The sequence below is a fragment of the Triticum aestivum genome, chromosome 4A, assembly GCF_018294505.1.
Source record: "Triticum aestivum cultivar Chinese Spring chromosome 4A, IWGSC CS RefSeq v2.1, whole genome shotgun sequence".
NCBI lineage: Eukaryota > Viridiplantae > Streptophyta > Magnoliopsida > Poales > Poaceae > Triticum > Triticum aestivum.
In genome coordinates this window covers 114,442,344-114,448,324 of record NC_057803.1, presented here as the reverse complement: position 1 = coordinate 114,448,324, position 5,981 = coordinate 114,442,344, and positions in this window count along the sequence as shown.

The window sequence follows — 5,981 nt, the reverse complement described above, 5'->3', positions numbered from 1 at the left end:
ATACACCCAAAGCACTCCTACGGTATCCAGGAGTTACACGCTCTCATGGTCGAAGGAAGAGATACTTGACATTGGCAAAGCTCTAGCAAATGAACTACACGATCTTTTGTGCTAGTCTTAGGATTGGGTCTTGTCCATCACATCATTCTCCTAATGATGTGATCCCGTTATCAACGACATCCAATGTCCATAGCCAGGAAACCATGACTATCTGTTGATCACAACGAGCTAGTCAACTAGAGGCTCACTAGGGACATATTGTGGTCTATGTATTCACACGTGTATTACGATTTCCGGATAATACAGTTATAGCATGAATAAAAGACTATTATCATGAACAAAGAAATATAATAATAACACTTTTATTATTGCCTCTAGGGCATATTTCCAACACAATCTTGCGGTGCTCGATCCCAGTGACAGAAAGGGAAACGACAAGTATTGTATTGTTGCCATCGAGGATAAAAAGATGGGGTTTATATCATATTGCATGCGTTTATCCCTCTACATCATGTCATCTTGCTTAAAGCGTTACTCTGTTCTTATGAACTTAATACTCTAGATGCATGCTAGATAGCGGTCGATGTGTGGAGTAATATTAGTAGATGCAGGCAGGAGTCGCTCTACTTGTCACGGACGTGATGCCTATATACATGATCATACCTAGATATTCTTATAATTATTCGCTTTTCTATCAATTGCTCGACAGTAATTTGTTCATCCACCGTAGTACTTATGCTATCTTGAGAGAAGCCACTAGTGAAACCTATGCCTCCTGGGTCTATTTTCCATCATACAAGTTTCCAATCTATTTTATTTTGCAATCTTTACTTTCAATCTATATCATAAAAATACCAAAAATATTTATCTTATTATTATTATCTCTATCAGATCTCACTCTTGTAAGTGGTTGTGAAGGGATTGACAACCCCTTTATCGTGTTGGTTATGATGTTCTTATTTGTTTGTGTAGGTACGAGGTGACTCGCTCGTGGTCTCCTACTGGATTGATACCTTGGTTCTCAAAAACTAAGGAAAATACTTACACTGCTTTGCTGCATAACTCTTTCCTCTTCGGGAGAAAACCAACGCATGCTCAAGAGGTAGCATCCCCCTCCGCTCCCCTCCTTACTTTGCATTCCTACCCTCCTCGTTTGATGCTATACCTCTTCAGACGCCGCCCAAACATCGTAGGACGTCAGTAACCCTTACCAATGCGCCTGCTCTTCTTGGATTATGTCGTCGTCCATCCAGGAGCCCTCTGCAGCCAGGTACCCTTCTCCCCCTATCTGGATTGTGTCAGTGTCACTCACTGCTAGGGAGAACGTCCTCACAGAGGGACGTGTACGTGCATGTACATTCATAATCATAGTTCCACGATAAATGAAGTTGTTAACATTCTTAGAGAATGTTGATGATAGTCCTACGATGTTATATTACTCCACTTTGAATTGCCGCCAAAATGCCGCTCGAGAAATGACATGATAACGAATTGCTTTAATTGACAAAATATTTAATATCGCGTATAGGGTTTCATCGTTACTCCATACGATCCTCGGGTTTCTTTCAGGATTTCTTATAATGACGTCAAAGTACTTTAATTTGTCAGGAAGCCGCTGCCGACTTAACATTACCACTAATGTAAAATGCTTCGATAGAGTTATAACTTGATACAACTAAAAAAAGAGTTATAACTTCATAAGTCATCATTCCTTTTATGGAGAATGGTACAGAAACGACAGATGAGAAAGAAAACAAAAAGTCGATAGGTGAAAAACATATTTTTGACGTTTGAGTAACTTTTGGATTTTCTAATTTTTTATAATACACTATTATATAAAAAAATGGGTTTAAGGGCATATGCTGACCCTAAAACTGCCCACATTTGTCCATACAGCGTTGTCCGGACCCATTTTGCCATCCAACGTGGTACCTTATCGGTCCGCGGAGCGGTCCGGACGTCCATTTTCCCGCAAACTGGAAGCAGCCCGGGGGAGGCTTTGCGGGAGTCCGGACCGCAGCCACGTAGAACTCCGACATACCCGCCCCACCCAAATACCCCCCAGTCCACTTTCCTTCCACTTCGCCCCTTCTCCCTTATTGCTTTGCATCCGCACCCTCCTCGTCTGTCGATGTACCTCTTCGACCGCCGTCCAGGCATCGTAGGACGTCTACAACCCCCACAATGCGCCAACCCTTCTTGGACTATGTCGCTGTCCACCCGGGATACCTCCGTAGCTAGGTACCCTTCTCCCGTGCCGAGGTTGTGTCAGGCTCACTCACTACTAGGAAGAATGGCCTCCCAGAGAGGATGTGTATGTGCATGTACATTCATAATCATAGTTGTGCAATAAATGAATTTGTTAAGATTCTTAGTGAATATTGATAATAGTCCTATGATGTTATATTACTCCGTTTTGAATTGCCGCCAAAATGCCGCTTGAGAAACGACATGATAACGAATTGCTTTAATTGACTAAATATTTAATATCACATATAGGATTTCACCGTTACTCCATACGATCCTCAGGTTTCTTCCTGGATTTCTTATAATGGCGTCAAAGTACTTTAATTTGTTGGGAATCCATTGCCTACGTAACATACCACTAATGTAAAATGTTTCGGTAGAGTTATAATCATCATTCCTTTTATAGAAAATGGTACAGAAACGACAAATGAGAAAGAAAACAAAAAAGTCGACAGGCGAAAAACATTTTTTGTCATCGGAGAAACTTTATGATTTTCCAAAATTTTATAATACAATATTATATAAATAAGTTAGGTATAAGGGCATACGCTAACCCTCGAACCACCCGCATCAGTCCGGAGCCATTTTGCCATCCAACACGGTACCTTATCGGTCCGCAGAGCGGTCCAGACGTCCGTTTCCCGCAAACCGGAAACAACTCGAGGCAGGCTTTGCGGGAGTTTAGACCGCCACCACGCAAGACTCTGACACCCCGACCCACCCAAATATACCCCCGTCCACTTTTCTTTCACTTTGATCCTTCTCCCTCGTTGCCTTGCATCCGCAACCTCCTCATCCGTCAATACCTCTGTGACTGTTGCCCATGCATCGTAGGACATCCGCAAAACCCATCAATGTGCCTACCCTCCTTGGACTACGTCACCGTCAAACAGGATCTGTCCGCGGCCATGTACCCTTCTCCCCCTGCCGAGGTTATGTCAGGGTCACTCATTGCATGCACATTCACAATCATAGTTGCGCAATAAATGAATTCGTTAAGATTCTTAGTGAATGTCGATTATAGTCCTACGATGTTATATTACTCCACTATGAATTGGCGCCAAAATGCCGCTCGAGAAACGACATGATAATGAATTTCTTTATAATTGACTAAATACTATTTTAATATCATGTATAGGGTTTCATGTTACTCCATATGATCCTCCGGTTTCTTCCTAGATTTCTTATAATGTTGTCAAAGTATTTTAATTTGTCACGAAGTCATTGCCTACATAACATACCACTAACATTAAATGTTTTGGTAGAGTTATAACCTGATACGTCATCATCCCTTTTATAGAAAACGGTGAAGAAACAGCAAATGAGAAAGAAAACAAAAAAAGTCGATAGGCAAAACACATATTTTTATCGTTTGAGTAACTTTTTGATTTCTAAAATTTCTACAATGCAATATATTATTTAAATAAAAAGGGGTGTAAGGGCATCTACAATGTTGATCCTCAAACCGCTTGCATCCATACGAACCGGGGGTCCGGATATGTTTTGTCATCCGACGCGGTACCCCATCCGCCCGCGCAGCGGTCCGGATGTCCTTTTCCTCGCAAACCTGAAGCAAACCGGGGGCTTTGCAGGTGTTCGGACTGCTGCCACACACGCGTCCGACACCACGGGCTCATCAAAACACCCACCCGCGCCCTTTCCCGCCTGAAGCGGTTAGCGGTGCTCCAGAGCGTCAACGCCGCATTCATACCTGCCTAGAGCGGACGCGACCTCTCATTGGAGCCGACTTTGAAGTGGCACACCGGCCAAGAGCGCCGCCCGCTGCACACACCTTCTTTCTGCATTGAAACAACATCACCATGACGAGGCGCGGGCACACTTCACTGACATGGTGGTGGAAGAGCAGGAGGCAGTTTTCCAACAGGCGCAGGCCGACCAGAGGTACAACCTCTGGCTCCTTGACGAGTACCGGCTCGCAGGGGAGCAAATCGCCGGCATGGGCATCGTGATGGACATGGATGAGCAGAAGGCGTTGGCTTTCGTCCTACCACGTCGCCCATGAAATCCGCTATAGTTGAAATATGTCAAAAACGTAATGAATGTGCTTCGGTTTAGATGGAAATCATCCGACTTTATGTAAAAAAAATAAACTTGAATGAAAATCATCCGGTTATAATAACCTAGTCCACTATATGTTTCCATCCAGTTTATTTAAATTTGCATCAAATGTGACCGGACGTTTGCAACTAGCTTTGGGTGTAGGCTCCTGTGTTAGTGTCCGGATCCCTGTCGAGACCGGTTCGTGCATGGATGATCTGTCCGTTTTAGAAATCTGCCATGGAGATGCCCTAAAGCTCTGGTGGAGCCAGAAAGTGACAAACACAACAGCAGCTTCCGAAAGTTGGGTATTTTGAGGCTAATTTGACCACAGATCAGGTGGAACAAAAGAATGCAAAAAAAAGGAGAGTAAAGAAAATGCGATGCACCACTTTCGAGTTCCAACAGTTGGACAAAACAGAAGCATGGGTCGCCATCTCATCCCTGCCCCCAACGCCCAACCAAGCCCTCACAAAACCACACGAAAAAAAATCAAATTAAAGGAGCCGGATTTGCTAAAGCAACCTACTTTTATTTTTGAGTGTCCTGAGCGAATGCTAAAACAGCAGCTTCCGAAGAGCGGGCCCGGTGGATTGGCCCCAGATCGTGGCTTGTCCATAGTCTACGACGGAGCAAGACGAGGCTAGCATCGTGCAGACTGCAGGGGTGGTGGCCCGGTGTACGCACGTGTGAGGCAACGGCCAGCAGGTCCCTGGTGGATCCGGTCCATGTCCACGTACCCTGACTGACATCCGCATAGGCGATAGCAGCGGGAAGCGCGGTCGTGCTCGCCGCGGCAGCCGGAGATTCCCTGCCGTTGATTACAAAACGGCTACTCCTCGGTACAAAGATGTATTGCCATTCATATACAAACACGAAGCTACATTATCAATGTACATGCTTGAACTTCAAAAGAAAAATCAATCTACATGCCTTTGCCACTACGTTGCAGAACAATTTGAGAATCTCGCTAAAAAAGGAACAATTTGAGAATTGTTTGGTGTGCACAGGTTATTGTTTATATTTTGATCATCATGTCTCGGGGATTTTTTGGTCCATGGATTGTAATTTGTAGGTATAACTAGTAAGCTTGCACGTGCAATGCACGTCTTATTCGAGTTCAAAATTTGAATATGAACATGTTTAAATTTCAATCCACATATAGCTACTTTAAGTTTGTTGCATATACTATGCCAGTTTAAATCAAGGTAGGATCCAGTACTTCGCAAATTGCGAACTTGCCTAAAGCTTAATTATATTGAGATTAAACCCATTGACGTAAATTTCTCTCCTGATGAGTCAATGCATACCTATTTAATTTCATACGCTTATAGGTGGATACAAGATCAGCATCAAAGGCAATCTACCCCTTACTGGTCGTACGCACACATATGAGCTCTCAAAATTCTGGATTTCGCTGTCATCTATCATATCACTACAATCTAAACACCATGAAGAAAGAGATAATGCCAAGGCAACAATTATTCGTATCTTGCATGGCTTGGGTCCTTACAAGGCTACTTCCGTTCAGCTCGAGTCCATGGGTGCTAAGCCAACCAATTCATCAAGCAAAACCTGCATTTTCATGTGCTTCCACAAAATGCAATGCAAACTTAGCGGTGATCATTAAGGGCAACCCAAAAAGGAAAAGATAAAAATTCAAAGTATATATGCAT